Raw genomic sequence first — 17,782 nt, 5'->3', positions numbered from 1 at the left:
GTAGTTCTCTCCAAAAAACACTTCTAATGATGACTCTCCTATAACACTTCCCTCACTTGAACTAGTCTCCAACGCTTCTACACCTCCAGCAGTTGTAGTGCCTCCCACACTTTATTTTCATCCTATGGTAATTAGAAGCAAAGTGAAAATCTTTAAGCTAAAGACCTATGCTACCTTTACTTCCCATCCCCTTTCCATGGATACAAAACCAAGTTAGGATCTACAAGATCCCAAATGGAAGGCAGCTATGCAAGATGAATTTGAAGCATTGCAACACAACAAGACTTGGGTTTTAGTTCCCCGCCAATCTCACATGAACATTGTCAGTTGCAAATGGGTGTTTTGTCTCAAGTACAATCTCGACAGCTCCATTGCAAGGCACAAGGCGTGTCTTGTCACCAAAGGATACAATCAACGTGAAGGTATTGACTATCAAGAGACATTCAGCCCAGTGGTTAAGCCTACTATATTGTCAAAGTTATTCTCTCCCTTGCTCTCTCTAAAGGTTGGTGCATCCATCAACTTGACATCCAAAATGCATTTTTGCATGGATCCCTTGAAGATGATGTGTTTATATCTCAACCACCCGGCTTCATTGACTCTGCCCATCCTACCTATGTTTGTCATCTCAAGAAGTCACTCTATAGCTTAAAGCAAGCACCACGTGCGTAGTACTCAAAGTTACATGATTTTCTGACTTCAAAATCTGATTCCTCTCTCTTTATCTTTCTACAAGGGGATATCATGCTCTATGCTCTCATCTATGTGGATGACATCATTCTCACCAGCCCCTCTTTGTTATATAATCTTGTTCTGAAAATGAATTCTACATTTGCTGTCAAAGATTTGGGTCCCTTCATTTCTTTCTTGGCCTAGAGGTGCATCACACTTCCAAGGGATTGCTTCTCTCTCAAAGAAAGTGCATAGTTTATATTCTTAGACGTGCTGGTATGATTGATGCTAAACCAGCCTCTACACCCATAGCATCATCAACTAAGCTCAGCAAGCTTGATGGTCACACTCTCTTTGATCCTTCTCTCCATTGAAGCATTGTAGGAGCACTATAGTATCTTACCTTCACTAGGCCTGATATAGCCTTTGCAATAAATAAAATGTGCTAGTTTCTTCACTCCCCAACTGATATAGCCTTTGCAATATTGGGTTTCAGTATTTATAAGAAGCATTAGGGGAGGTTTAAGTCTTTTAGCCTTTTTTTTATTCTTTTTATAGTTCAGAAATAGGACTTTTACTGGCAAAACATGAAATGAATGATGAGTGAGCATTTTTAACTTAAAAATGTTTAAATAAGACAACAAAAGCTGAACTTTTAACTTAAAAAAGATCATAAGATTAGGCAGCATATTGTAAAGCAATTGGTGCTTCTCCAAACGGTATGTGCAAATGAGCAGCATTTCAACTGAAAGGTGAATGTAAAGGGTTGTTTGGCCACAAGGAAAGAAAGAATTTAAAGGCCCAGAATTTAGATCTTGAATTATTGCAAGTTCAGTTCTGAGTCCTGTCTTTTTGTTTTTGCCCGTTGTTTTGATTTGATGGTCATGGTGTACCGAATTTGTATCTCAATATAATTTTTGTGGTTCATAATTTACCACTTTGTTGTAAAGTTAAAGAAGAAATTGCTTAATTTGGCTTCACAAATTAGTTAAACTAGTTTGCTATCTACAATAATAGGTCAAGGAAATTAGGTCATCACCATAATTGCAACCCAAAAGATTTGCGAAATCTTTACAAATTCCCTTTCAGAACATCTTTTAATGGAAAGCATTATGAATATAGACATGAGATATTGATTTCATCAGTTTCATTCAAAATGAATCAAAATTTTGTTTTATTCTTTTTTAAGCCTTGTATGGGGTTGGGTTTAATTTCTTCCTGTTGATAATAGTTAATGAAATTTGAGATGATCGTCATTCCACCAGGAATAAAATTAAGGGTTTAAGAAAATGAAATTTATAAGGAATCAAATGATCAACTTTAATTATCTATAGTTTTTTGTAATTAGACAAATTTACAAACACATGAATATAGATCACAACTAAGTCATAGAAGCAATCTTCGAACCATCAGATATGGTGAGAAGTCACCTTTGAAGTTAGGGGCAACAATGTTTGGTCACATCGCTTCAATTTGTGAAAGAAATAAATCCATTTACAAGGATAAATTTGGTTTGGGTTTCTGATAGAACAGTACAAAAATTGGGTTTGGGTTTCTGATAGAACAGTACACAGTGTTTTCTAAATGGGCAGTTGGGATTTATTAGACTAAGGAGCTCCATGTGTTCTGTCTCCTCACCTTTCTTCACATGGGACGTCTCACTTCTAATAAGGGACCTCACATTCCCATAAAAGGATGGATGAAAGAAAGGAACCCTTTCTCATATATAAAATATATTGGCAATTGCTGTTCACATGAAAAATGGTGGAAAACTTGATGCCACGTGGGGATAACATGGGCAAGCTCCACGTGGCTAATCCAAAGGATATCCTACTAGATTGATGGTTTAGATTTGGCTACGGTTATACTTCATGTGGCAAAGAGAGAGAATGAGAGATTTGCAGAATTCTTTTGAGGTTAAGCCAGAAAATCAGCACAATCAATAGTCCCAGCTTGATACATTTGATTAGAAGGTTATATTGATATCCAAATCAGATGGCTGGAAATTGTCTGATGATTTGTGATGGTGGGTTCTGTTCCCTTATACATGGGATAATTGGATATTCAAGGGCTCATTGCAATTGTAATGAGAGTGTCCCCATTGTAACATTTCTCAAGAAAAAAAAAAAAACTAGCTAGAAATAAGTGACTCCTTTATCCAAACAAACTATCTTTTAATCGCTTTTATTTGGTATTACATGGTTTCTATTCATCCAACATGTTGAGAAAATAAATAATATATTTCTCTCTCCACACCATGTGCTACCTAACAGGAATCACTATCAGAAATGCTTAATATATACGAGTCCTTCTATGGTACTGAAAATGTATAATACCTAACAAATCAGATGACCAATCGATTGATGTTCCATTCAAAATCAATGAGATTTTGATTGATTAATTAAAGTGCATTAGGTATGGTATATTGTGTGTGTGTGTGTTATAAAATCACATTTTACGAGATTTTCATTTCCAAAGCAAGGGAGTAAGTCTTAATTAACACTTAATTTACTTGAGCCTTGTTTTCTTCATTATTTTTTCTTGGGTGTATAAATTAGTCTGGAACATGTAACAAGTTTCATTCCGGGTATCATTGCCCTGTCAACATTCAACAAGCACGCCCCTTGTCAGGTAGACACTCCCTGCTAATTTAAAATTTCAGAAAGAAAGAAGAAATATTCAAGCTTAATATATATAAAGTTTTTCTACAAAAATAAATATATAAAGTTATAAACAATATTAACAAATATAACAATTAATCATCTTAGAAATAAGACACATATATCATTAACTCTAATTGAGATTGATTTTCTAGTTGAGCAATGACTTATCATCTAAGTGAGAGTTGAAATCTGATTGTTGATCAGATCCGAGGTTAGAATTTGTATTTCCTTTAAAAGAATCTTCTTGCTTTTTTTTATTGAATTTGAGTTTGGTTTTTTTTTAGCTTGAATTAAACTTAAGAAAAAGACTTAAATATGATGCTTTTTAGAATTTAGATATATATGTATTTTTCTAATTCAAATGACACTCAAATATGATGTGGCAGCACATATTCCTCATAAATTTATATTGATATATTGATCAACCCAAAAGGCAACGGTGGAACGACGCTACTATACATATACGGTGCTGTATATGTGTGGGTTGGAAGTATCGTTTTCTGAAAAAATGGTGTCTTTTTTTATTTGTTTGGAAACGTAGCTATCAGGTAGGACATTTTCTGGGGTAACAGCAACTCCTATTTGGTACCATGCTCTATATCTGTTTTAAGCACTGGTACCTATTATAGGAAGTCTACTCTCACATCATGTCTTCGTTGACAGCAACAAGCTTTAAATTGAGAAAACGTTAAATTCGACATTTTTTCAAATTACATCTTCTCAGTTTTAAAGGCATAGTTTAAAGCACCGTTTTTCATGAAAAAACGATTTCAAATATATTACCGTTTTCTAAAACACCGATTTTTCCAACATAGCACTGATACCAAACACCGCCTAAACTTGACAAGTATGTAGCTAGACACATAAAATGATATCAGTTCATTGCCCCATTTATCTCATGTATAACCTGGAAGCTAACTTGCAAGTTTGAGGTATGAAAATTTCAAAGAGGGCATACCCTTTTCTGTTGATGCAATCCTTTGTTTTTTTCTCTGAGATGAGAAAGTGCTATTCGCCTATTCGGTAGTTCAGACATATCTTTACATCAGGACCCTAAATTGATAACCATTTCAAATGAATTCCAAAACCCTGTTGTCAGTTTTATTTTATATATTATTATCTTTGTTCAATACATATAATATATATTCTCTAGCTGGCTGTAGGGCCCCCAACATATATGGTCAATGAACCCCAAAACCCCACCAGGAGAACAACGTAGGGCTATCCCCAAATGAATGGAACCCACATTGGACCCTACAAGCCAAGTGCAATGTATGGGCTTTTACTCTTGGGGATTATAAACCCATTTGTTTTATACTGACAATTTGGTTCTGACTTGGACAAGTTGTGGCAACCAAAAATAACAATTTGTAGATAATATTTTTGGCCTATGGCCCATCTAGTGGTTGTTGGCCTAAGTTCTTAACCACTGTAACTGTTGTTTCAACCTAATAATTTGTATTGAAATTTTATTATAGTTTCTATAGTTTTTTTTATTTTTTTATTCTAGCCTTGAGCCATGTGCATCTCACATGCTATGGTGCCCACTAATTTGCAGAGGAAAGGGATAGAAAAAGAAATAATACAGAGCAAGAGGATATAAATGTAAAAGAAAGGGATAGAAAAATTCACCAAAAGCGTGGTTGAACCGAATCCACAACTGTTGTACATGCAATTAGTGCATGACAAATGTCCAATTTTAGAACTTGTGTGGAAATTTTGGGCAAAAAAATCTGCTGCGACTGTGGTTGCATGCGATCCCAATGAATGGTGATGAATACTCCACCGTTTTGTTTTGTTTTTTCTTTCTTCCTTTCTTTGGTTGGGCGTCAGGTGGTGGGGGAGAGATATTTATGCTTGAATTATGTGGCAAGGTGGGCTAAGTCCTTTTCTGCTATTATAAATTTTTCTTTTAAAAATGATTAATAAAATTTAAAGTAATCGCAAGTAAAGTTTGGGATTAAAAAAAATAAAAAAAAAAATACACCAGCATTTTTTTATAAATTTAAGCATGACATGAACTGATTTTTGTGTAATTCATTCATTAGGGATCATATGTGACCACGGTCACAGCAGATTTTTTTCTCTAATTTTACATTTATGTGAGTGACCACGTTTGCTTTGGCTTAAATTAGACATGCAAAATTGACATTTGTCACTCACTGGTTTTGCACGTACAGCAGTTGTTTATAGCAGATCTGGATTTGGTTGAACTCCCTTTTCTAGTGCAACTGTTCATGTATTGTATGATACTTTTTATCTTGGTTTATGAAGAGATTCTTAGTACTCTACACCTATTTAGGAATTGCAAGTTTGGGAAGCGTTTTGTAAGATGCCATTTGATTTCACTTTTTATAGTTCTGAATCTTAAAATGCTATTTTTTATACTTCATCATGGTGTGTAATTCAGTCGATTTTAGCTGCCGATTATCTCGCTTCTGACGAGATTGGAAGTGCTTGAAACAAGGAAGAAAATGGAGATTTCCGGTGAAGAATCCGGTTGGAACACTCCGAAGCTCAAGTTAGTGCTCTTTCAGAAGGCAAAGAAAATGAGGAATTCTAAGACTAGAAGGCGTAAGAATCACATACCTCTCTTCTTTATGAGGTGGGGGCCTTTTATAATCACCCTGTACACTTACTTTCATGCCTCTGCCAGTTCGAGTATCATTACCTCTACCAGTTCGAGTATCATTACCTCTGCCAGATCGGGTCACCTCCTCTGCCAAGTCGGGTGTCATTTCCTCTGTCAATTACCAGTTCGGGTGTCATAACCTCCATTGCCAGCTGCTAGGGCCGCCTCTGCTCGTCTGAGATGGCGGTGGCAGGTGGCCGTTGGGTGGCGGCTGTTATGTGTCGGACCTTTAATCAGTCAGGTGCGCTGCCTCCATGTACAGGTCTCCTTGTCGTCAGGTACGGTTGTTTAGTCAGGACACTTGGAGCCGAAGTGGTGTGCATGGTGAAGTCTTGAGCTCGGGTAGAAGTGTGGCCTGAACTGCCTCTAGGTGGGCAGTTCGGGTCTTTGCCTTTTGTGCTTTTTGTTAGGCTCAGGACCTCGAAGGGAGAGCTCGGGTTCCTCCTTGGGGAGCTCGGGACTCTTCAGCTCAAGCTCGGGTTGTAGGTTCCCCCTTTGGGGGAGCTCGGGTTGTGGGGCCCACTATCGTGCCGAGCTGGCGCTTCTGCCAGGTCACTCTTGGTTGCTTCCACGTGTCGTATGGCCAAGGGGTCGGGTCAAATCTTCCTCCATCACCTCACCCTTTATTTGATTTAACCTCTTAAATTGGGTCTAAAACTGATTTTCAAATCTGAAAATCATAGACCTTGGGTTGGTTCTTAATGCGCTCAAACACGTTTCAGAGCCGACCAAATGTCCAAAATATCCTTACAATTTTTCATAAATGACCCGAGTTACCCCTGATACCCCCAAACCCATAAAACCTAAACATTCGACCTCCCTTTCTTTCGGTCTCTCTTTCTCTCCACCCTATCTTCCTGCCACCACCACTCTCTCTCCCCCTGTCTTCTCTCTCTCTCTCTCTCTTCGCCCTATCTTCCTACCACCGCCACCGCAACTTGCAGCGCCGACTCTCTCTCCCCCTATCTTCTCTTACTCTCTCTCTCTCTCTCTCTCTCTTCGCCCTGTATTCCTACCACCACTACTGCAACTTGCAGCGATGGCTCTCTCTCCCCCCTGTCCTCTCTCTCTCTCTCTCTCTCTCTCTCTCTCTCTCTCGGTTCAATGAATAATAATAATGTTTTTATTAATTATTAATTATAAGTTATTTTTATTAATTATTTTAATTTTTTATTAAACATTAATTATTTTTTATTAAATTTACTTGTGTTATATTTTAATTATTAATTATTTTTATTAACTAGTAATTTTTAATTATTTCATTAATTTTTAAAAATTATTTTAATTTTCATTTGTGTAAATTATTAATTATTTTAATATTTTTATAATCATTAATTATTTTTCTTAATTTTAACCATTTCATTTATTAATTAGTAATTATTAATTTGTTATTTTTTATTTGTATTGCTCCAATATTATTTTGAGGTTGAAAATTATTTTTTATGAGATAATGTAAATTGAATTCAACATTTCCAAACTGTATATTTTAGGGGTAAAATAGTAAAATCAATAAATTTCAAATGGTAAAGGGTTGATCCAACACAAACAAACTTATGGATTCAGATCCTTTAAAAAGTAGAAAAACATTTATGCTTCTTTTTAGATTTCAGATACATTTAATATCTTTTTAACTTTTCAGATTTATCAAATGCCACCTAAATTCTAAACCCTATTTGTCTTTCTAGACCTCTTAACCGGTACCCTTCTCAAAATTTATAGCAGGTTGGATTTTTAGAATCTAAAACCTCTCCAACATAAAAATGAAAAGCCCTCCCTGACCCTACACTTTCACCACATTCGAAGGTGAGGTGGGTCAGATTGGGTCGAAAACCCACATCTAATTTACTATTATTTCCTATTACACATAAGTAATAACTAAGTAAAATAGCATGAACAAACATCAAAGTTTTCAATCATTTGATTAAATATGTATAAAACACATAAATTATCAATTGTACTTCACATAAAATTCAAAACCTAATGCATAAACTCATATTCCTTCCAACAATAAGCAGATAAGAGATACCTGCCCCAAAATCCATTTTTTAAGAAAAAAACTCTCCATTGGGGCGGGTAGGGGCAGTTTCCCACCAGATGGGGTAGAAATTACCATCCCTACATCTGGTGGATTGATGTCGTAACTCCTCTTGAGAAGAGGTTGGATTCCTTTCAATGCTTAACAAATCTGAAAAACCAGCCAAGCCAGATGTATAACCAAAAATCCGTCTGGGTTACCAGTTTGGCGATTCAACCAGATAGTTTGGGGCTGGGATCTGCTACAAACAGAGAAGTGTGCAGCAAACCAATCAAGAGTGAACATGTTGGAGATCTGAACACCTGAACCACACACCGTATATGTAACGGGACCAGTGGCCTGTTTACTCTTGATTGGTTATATGACCTGTTGGACACCCCTTTGTTTGTAATAGATCCAGAGTGGACGGTTTGTCCATTTTAGTGATCAGAGATCATTGAAAAGCTGGGGCCTAGCTAGTCAGCTGTCAAATTCATCAATTCAATCGTTCGGATCAACGACAGTTTGAAAACATTATGGCATACCCTATTACATAAATGTCCTAATTTCTGCCAGTAGGTTTTCAAAGAAATGCTGCCAGGCCGAGCTTGTCCATTGCTTATTTGCCCAGGCCCGGCCATTGACACCAAGAAGGAAAAAATGTGTCACCAAGAAAGAAAAAGAAAGCATTAATGCATAGGGACATTTAGACAGCTTAAATTCCATGGCCAAGTGATGTACCACTTGCATTGACTTAGCATTTCCCTTAAGAAGGGGGAATGGACGTGGAATCATGGAATTAGATATGCCAAATGGTCAAATCTTTGATCATATAACATATAACATCAATGTTTGTGATCAAGGTTCAAAGTATCTATATGTATGAATTGTGATACATAGAAATTGCACGGTTTAAAGGGGCATTCTTTTTTTAGATTTTGAGAGGAGAAAGTATGTCAATGGGATTTTGGTTCCCATTGACCAAGAATTCCATTTTCTTTTTTTTTTCAGATTAATGTGGGGACTTGAGAAAGTTTATTTTCCTAGGTATCACTTACCCGGGTAAGTAATACCCATTTTCTAAGTGGGTAAATAAATTTCCCACCTAGGGGAAAAGTTTCCAACACTTGAATGGGACAAAAATACCCCTTTTAATAATGGATTTTTATGGCTAAAATAATCATTTTCTTTTTTTACTTGGGAATCACTTACCTAGGTAATTGTATTTATCCGAGTAAATAACTTACCGAAAAGCAAATGGGGCCATAAATTGAATTTTGTTTTTAAGTTTTAAGAATTGAGCCAGACTATCAATAACAAGGACATATATTACCTTCAAAAGTGGCCACATGTCCCAATTCCCGATATTTAATTTATCAGTGGGTTCAAAAACCGTATATGTGATATGGTACACACCGATACGTATCAATAGTTTGAAGCTTGATTGTGACCCATGTTAAGAGTGGGAGCCAAGGATGAATTATTATTCAGTGAATGTTGGAGAGATGATCAAATAAAGTTTTGGTGAAGTTCCTTAAAATATAACTCTTGACAAGATGATTTCACTGTAATGACTAGTAGAGCCAATAAATGATCTAGTATGTATGTATGCATTACATCAAAGCAAGTGGTTCACATCTTATTGTATGGACTCATGACTTATCCACTCAGTGTTAATAACATACTTATCAGGCCAAAGATTCTCAAATCGCTCCATCTAATCCATTTTTGTTCAAACACTCTTTATTTTCTTGACAGAACAGAAGGGTTAGAGTTAGGTTCCTCCCACCTTCTTTCCCTCTCATCTTCCATGAAGATTTCATCAGAAACGAAAGTAGTTCAGCTGAGACCCACAAGGCCACAATCCAACATCATTTTCCAATAAATGCTGCGAGGCAGTAATTCAGAAGGCATGTTCTTTGTTTCTTACCTGTGAATGAGCTAGCAAGAGCTGGATTTGTGGAAGGAGTACAGAGTACCGACTAAGTACATGAAGGTCTGTGGTTGTTATTTGGATGTGAAAAGCAGTCTTAATTTTAAGTCATAGGACCCCCTAGTTCAGTTTGGTTATATAATAAAAGTCAAGAGTGATGGTAGGCCTTTTATCACGTGAGACATTTAGTAGATATTGCTTTTGATGAAGTCATTGGCTTGTCCCTGTCTTATCTTAACCACCCAATTCTATCTCATTACAATATTTCCCTAATAGTCGTGAGTTGAACTTTAGATCTGTTTGCATTGAAGTAGGTGCCCAATAGATGATAGATTGGCCAGTAAATATCAATAAAATAAGGGGTATATCATATCCATATATATCAATATATATACCCAAATTAATATTACAATGATATAGAGCTTTTCTAAAACATTTAAAACAATCTCACGATAGATTCCAGCCTTTTAATGATTATAAAATAGGGCTGTTCACAAATAAACCAAACCGACCAATCCAGCCTGAACCAATTCAATTTGGTCGGTTTTTCTTCCCGGTTTTGGGTTGCAAAAATGAATAAACCGATAATTTGGTTCGGTTTCGGTTTTTATATGTGAAAATTGAAACCGAACGAGTTATGTAAAAAATATATATTCTGAAAAAAAAAATATCTGTTAAATATAGATATTTTTTATGATGGCGGATTTGGCCCTCTAGTGAAATTGTGACACATGGCACCTCATGCAAACCAAGTGCAACCTCTTGACAACTGGGCAGTTCGGGCAGCTTGAGCAGTTCGGCACAGCTCAGCCAACTTGGCATAGCTCAGGGAGCTCGGTATAACTAGGGGCAGCTCGCCATAGGCAATTGGCCACTCCGTAGGCAGCCTGGCGTCTTACGAAGAGCTTGCCACTTAGGGGCAGCTTGGCACTTACAGGTAGCTCGGCATAGGCAGCTCACCACAGGTAGTTGACCACTCCGCAGGCAGCCTGGCATCTTACGAAGAGCTCGCCACTTAGGGGCAGCTCGGCACTTACAGGTAGCTCGGCATAGGTAGTTCGGCACTTAGGGGCAGCTCGGCATATCGCAGGAAGATCTCCTACCTGACAACCGTACCTGACAGATCCGGAGGCCTACGCCCACATCTCTCGCTAGGCGATGTCGTGCCTACCAGTCCTGAGAGTTGTCCCTTGACTAGCAGAGCCGTACTCTACAACAGTCGCCTGCACCCGCCACCTCAGCTCTGGTAGTAACGGCTGCGGCAGAGAGACAGAGGCAGTTACACCTGACTTGACAGAGGCTGTTACGTCTGATTTGATAGGACACCACTATATAAGAACTCCAACCCCCAAAGGCAATGAGGAGAGAATGAAAAAATGGAGGTAATCCCTACTCTCTAGCTCCCTCATTTCTCTCCAAGCTCCCTACAATTAGAATGCTAACTTAGGCATCGGAGAGTCCCCGCTGGGAAAATACCCCCAGGTCCTCTGATTCAGTTCTCGCAAGTTCTTCAGCTCCCGCCGCCTACAAAGAGGAGGAAAAGATAGAGTTCTCGCAGGTTCCTCACCTCCCGCCGCCTACAAAGGAGAGGAAATCACTTCATGCAGAGGGCAGTCGAGTTGCACTACACCAGGGAGCTCCACCATCCCCTGACTTACAGGCCGCATAGGAGCAGTTCAAATGACGAATCCACCCAAGTAGCTCACCATCAGGGAGCTCGTCACCAAGTAGCTCTCCACCAGGGAGCTCGTCACCAAGTAGCTCTCCACCAGGGAGCTCGTCACCAAGTAGCTCTCTACCAAAGAGCTCGTCACCAAGTAGCTCTCCACTAGGGAGCTCGTCACCAGGTAGCTCTCCACCAGGGAGCTCATCACCAAGTAGCTCACCACTAGGGAGCTCATCACCAGGTAGCTCTCCACCAGGGAGCTCGTCACCAAGTAGCTCACCACCAAGGAGTTCGCCACCAAGTAGCTCATCACTAGGTAGTTTGCCACCAGGGAGCTCCATCATCCTCTGAGTCACAAGCCACCTGGGAGCAGGTCAAATGACGAGGTACTTAGCCAAAAAATTGGTACATCACAAAAAAATTGGTATGTGACCAGAAACGATTACATCAATTTTAGTTTTAAATAATAAATATATATCTGAAAAATATATATTCTGAAATATATCATATATATATTTCTGAACTATATATTTCCAGAAATTAGAAAATATATATTTTGGTATATTTGTATATATGTTTTGGTTTTAAATATATATTTCTAGAAAATATATTCTAAAATATTATATATAATATTAGCACTTTGACTTCATGTGCATTGTGCAAGATTGGAGTTGGTTGAAACCCAAACCGACCCAAACTGACTCAAATCGACCAGGTCGGGTTTACTTAATAGAGGGTAGATTTCAGTTTGGTTCATAGGTAACCTGACCAGGTCGGGTCAGTTGAAAAAACACTACTATACCGAACCAACCCGACCCATGAACAACCCTATTATAAAAAAAAAAGGTAAAATAATAATAAAAAAAAAGAATCGACGATGTCATTACACACCGATATCCAACTTTAAGATTAGATATATTGATATTTTAATCCTTGATTTTAAACACAATATTTTTTTTATTATGGTTATTATTGAAACTTTCTTAATAAATTTTCAATTTCCTCTTTCTTTTTCTTTTATCACACAAATTGAAGGATTACAAATTTTCTTTTAGGTTTGACTCTTATTAGTAGCATACAATGGAGAGTATATGAATGTCTTGCCATCAGTCAGATAGTGAATAGTCACTTGATGGAGAATGGTCATTGCAACTAGATGTATGATTGTACTTAGTGATTCTTTGATATCTATAAATAGGTTTTAGTAGAGATGTTTTTTTCACACAACAAAATTCTCTCACTTTGTCTCGCTCCAAAATTCTCTATTGCTTTGGAACACCAATGTTTTCTTGCTTTGTCTCACACCAAATAAAATTCTTTCTCGTTTTGTCTCTCTCAAGGAAAAATATTGTTGTCTTAAAAGAGTTTTCTCTGAATGATCCACAATTTTTCTTGTTTTATTTCTCAACCAAAGTTGTGTTATATCTTAGTAATGAATTTTCTTGTAATCCAAAGCAAAATTGGTTCGTTAAATAAAGGCAAATAATATTTTAAAGATAGTGTCTTTAGATACACTTCAAAGCTACTATTGTTCCATCATCTAATTCAATGGTAATTCTTGATTGAGAAAACTTTGGCTTTCCATGTTTGGTTGCTACTGTTGTCCACTCTTTACAAGTGATATGTTGTTCTATACAGCCATGCCTTAGCACTATTACTGTTCTGAGGAATTTATAGAGTCTAAATCAGGTAGGCACACACTTAATGAGGGCCCAGGAATCTGGGTCTGGAATCAGAATTGGAATGGACATTCCGATTCCAATTGTTTGATTGAGAGAAATTGGAATTCCATTCTCATTCCTGGTGGAATGGTTATTCCCTCCCTCTTTTGGGGAATGAAATTTCATTCTAGCTTATTCTAATTCTCATTCTGATTCTTATCTAAACCAAAAAGACTATGGAAACAGGTCATTGCAATTCCAATTCCAAAAGATTTAGATCTCATTCCGAATGTGCACCAAATGGAATCTGAATTTTTTATTCCGGTCCCATAAATTACCCTAGCCTATCTTTGAAATTATTGAAAGCAAATTTCTAACGTAGCTGTCAAAATATTTATTGAATGCTGTACTAAATAATCTGGTCTCCAGTTCAAATGAACTAACTTGTCATATGGACAGCCAATTTTTTTCCCGTCTATGGTAATTTACAAGCCTCTCATACCATTTTATTGGCCATATAGCTTTTGCCAAAGGAGAAAAAAATATATATTAATTTGTTATTTTCTGAGTTATAGATAATAAAATAAAATATATTAATATTTTCTTTAAACAATGTTGAGAATAGTTGTTTGAATCTTGAGAAATAGGTTTCACTATAACCATTCTGCTCTTACAAAAGCTAAAAGGACTAAGATTCTAAGAATAATACAAAAAATGAAGCCCAAAAGAACCTAAAAATTATTAAGAGAAAAAAATACAGTTGTGAGAAAAACAAGTTCTAGGAAAAATTGACCTTACATGCAAAAGGGAAAACATAACTAAAACCCTAAATCCTAAATACATGTTTCCAGCATATAATAAATCAATATCTAAATTAAGGGTTTAATTAAAATCATCAAGAAAAAAACACAAACCCCAAAGAAAAATGGAAGTTTTTTATGAGCAAAAGAGAAATCAACTTAAATCCGTCATCGGTTCACCTTTAACAGACTTAAAAGCTAAAACATAATGCAGCTTATGCTTAGTATGATATTCCAATTTTTGTATTAAATGCAAAAAAAAAAAAAACGAACTTTATTCCTTAAAAATGGTTCTCATATTTCAAGCTGGTCGGCTTTCTTAGCCAATGTCTAAGTTGTATAGGTCTCCATGTTTTCTTTCCTCCATATTTAATATAACTGTAGGGTGTCCGCTACTCCACAGGAAACAAGATTTGGGGTTAAAAAATATTGGGTAATTTACTGAAACCTCCCTAAAGTGTTTGATTGTTGCTGAAACCTTGCCTGAAGTATGGTAATTACAATTATCTACCCTGAATTTTTTAACACGGTTGCAATTAGACCCCTTGTGTTAGAATCCTCTAATAAAAGGCACGAAAATGTCCAAAATACCTATAGAATTTCTATTGAGGCTAGTTCCTACAGAAGAAAAACAATACAATAAACAACAAAAAAATAGAAAATTTAGAGCTGCAAATTTACCTTTGAGCAATTGATATGAAGGGAAAATTAAAAAAAATCAATTCAGAAAAGAGATTGGAAGAGTTTGGGCTAACATTATTATGAAGAGAAATTTTGAAAAATAAATATTTTGGTCAAAGGTAATTGCATGGGCATTTTTTAGACATTTCCATGCCTGTTTTTAACAATTCTAATAAAAGGGGTCTACTTATAATATGTTCGAAAAATCAGGGGAGGTTTTAACAATTTACCCAAAAATATTTGAAGCTAGTCTTTTAAAACTTGCCACCTGGAAAATTGGCAAGAATAGCGCCAGATCTTATCTCCCGCAGCCATTGAACTGCAGTATATTAAAAAGAAAAAGAAAAACAACGGTCCACATTGGTTCCAAAGATTAAGGCAAGACAACCATGCCTCCTCAGACCAAGAAACCCTAACAATTGGCAGGCCCATTGGTCCTATATCACAATCATCCAACCCTATAAAGTTTTGCCCTAAAAATCTCCTGCTTGGGTTGGGTTTCATGAAACACATACAGAGAAAATTCAAAAAAGAAAATAAAATAAAAAAGAAAACAACAATTTCTCTCCTTTAGAGAACCAGCTATTCCTCCTGTGCGGTGCCACGGAGAAATGACCAACCGGTTCCTGTCGGAGGGGGCCCTGACCCTGTGCGGTCAAAGTCTCAAAGCAGCCCTCGTGTGAACAGTGCAGTGTAGACAAACGCCCCAGCTCTTATTTACCATTTTGCCACTGACAAGAATTATTATGTGCTCGCTTTTTCCTTCTCCAACTGTACCCTGAGAGCGACCGGTAAAGGCGACTGTGGTACGTTGGCGTCAATTTGAGGCCTCCGTGGGACCCGCCCTGAAGCTGACGGCCCAGATTAGTCGTCTCTCCCTGGTACAGATATCTCACCTCCGCCATGCAACTTTTGAAATTATGTGTGTGTTGTATTTACTATGGTACCTTTGCGTTGCGTAAGACAGAGCATATGTTGTTAGCTTATTTACCCCAGACCAAGGAAACGTGAACAGCGTGGCCCACTCTGTGTTGCCCTTTTCCCCCTTCTTTCTAGTGAATTCAGTTCGATTACAGACCATTTACTTGAGGAAAAAGGTTGCCCTAATTGAGTAACTTGGGCTTCTTCTCTAGACGACCTAGCCTTTTCTTGCCACGTGGATGGATTATGTGGCAAATCTGACTGTTCACTCTCTATATATGATTATATGTGACCCTTTTGATCATTGCCCTTGTGTTCATTTCCACAATTTACATCTCAACCCCTCAATTTCTTGGAGCATTTTATAGTGATATTACCCTTCCAAAACCCTTGTTAGGGAAAGAGAGAGAAAGAGAGAATTGGCATGAATTAAGGCTGAAGAAGGGAAGGCGGGGCCCATTTGGGCCATAATGTAACTACCACATGGGAAGATTAGTAGGTAACTTACATTTCTCTGAAATGGGGAATGGACTAGCAAACCATTCCCTTTATAAAGATAAAGATGGAAATTAAATTCATATTTGACTTGGGGAGATCACACATTGATTGATATATACTTGCCCCATGAAGAAGGTCAGGATATGGATGAACCCATTATCTAATTTTTGGATGGCTTACAAATATCAATTTTTTATGGTCGACATGAATTTCAAGTTGAAAATATGAATTAGCAAGATTACAAATTCATTTCATCTAATCATCTAAAAATGGGCTTCAAAAACCAATTTGTTCTCATTAGAGAGCACAAAAATTAAAAGGACAAAAAAAAAAAAAAAAAAAACAGTTTACTTTGTTTAGAACAATGGAAGAAGAAGGGTTAACCTTTGAATCCTATTTGTAAAGGTTCACTAAAACATTCAGTAATTCCTTGTGGGATATGGCAATAATGTGATTGATGATATTTTTTTTTCTTTTTTTGATATTACATGTAACACATTAAGTAGTTATTCTATTGTCATCTCCACAGGGTTCTAGAAATAAAATAAGCAAATTATCTTCAAACTTACAACTACTAAATAGTTATTAGAATTTAATTTGTCCAAAATAAAAGTATGTTTCTAAATAGGGTAAATGTATGATACTATAAAGATATGATATCAAAAGAACTTTATCAATAAAATCCTTTCTGAATTTTGATGAATACCACCTGATTGGTTATCACTTTTATGATATTCGTTGATTGGTTATAAATTTTTTTGGTATCATATCTTTTTCGGACCTTTAAAATATTACTTCTTTCTAACTATAATCAATCTAAAACCCATGTAAAACCAGCTATTAACACAAATGAATTCTCCAACAACAACAATTTGGTGGCTGAAGTAGAGGAAATAAAAGCATCATGATCAACATGTGAGGGAGACATTTAGATATTTAAGCTATGTTTGGTTTGAAGGGAAAAGTAGGGAGGGGAAGGAAAAGATAGGAAAACCTATACATCTTTCCCTTCCTTTTCCTACCTTTTCCTTAAAACCAAAGACAGTCTTAAAGAAAACAGTTTCCTACCGCATGGTCTCTTCAAAATAACCAAAAGATTACAGCTGCTAATCTCGTGAGTTCTTTTCGAGGCATTCCCTCATCTTCTCTCCTATTGTGTGACACATTGATAAGGTGACATGCAACTTGTACAGATGGTTGCGTGACTAGCAGTGGCTCATAATTTTGACTACGACCACTATATACTGTAACATCATATCATCCTTGTACATATTTGTAGGCTATACATTAATTGATATATTTAGGCAGTTACTCGTTGCAATGCAAATAAATTTGTATTGATGCAAAAATGATAGTAGTGCAAATGATTTTGTGTGTAAATAATGACTTATTTTTATTTCAAATTTTAGTTTAATTTGTTTGATTGCAGTATAAATGAAGTAAATTAAAATATAAAGTATAATAAAATAAAATTCAAAATAAAATTAAATAAAAAATTGTATTTTTACATTTGCACTCTTATGCATTTATATACCAGGGGCGCAGCCTGGGGAATCATTCCTATATAAATTTTCCCCTCCCCTCACTCTCTACCTCAATGGTTGGCCCCCTTATGGGTCCATCCATACTTCAAACCAAACA

The 17,782-nt window shown here is 36.6% G+C and overlaps 1 long non-coding RNA gene across 1 annotated transcript; it reads left to right on the top strand.

Moving 5' to 3' along the window:
- The first annotated feature begins 15,215 nt into the window (after positions 1 to 15,215).
- LOC148866212 (uncharacterized) lies at positions 15,216 to 17,576 on the top strand. Its single transcript, XR_016110811.1, has 2 exons — positions 15,216 to 15,603; positions 16,979 to 17,576. It is a non-coding gene; the product is annotated as an uncharacterized LOC148866212 (long non-coding RNA).
- The last annotated feature ends 206 nt before the right edge of the window (positions 17,577 to 17,782 follow it).

Source organism: Nelumbo lutea, chromosome 3, assembly GCF_056320005.1.
Source record: "Nelumbo lutea isolate HS-2025 chromosome 3, American lotus-T2T, whole genome shotgun sequence".
NCBI lineage: Eukaryota > Viridiplantae > Streptophyta > Magnoliopsida > Proteales > Nelumbonaceae > Nelumbo > Nelumbo lutea.
This window is presented reverse-complemented; position numbering and strand designations above follow the sequence as displayed.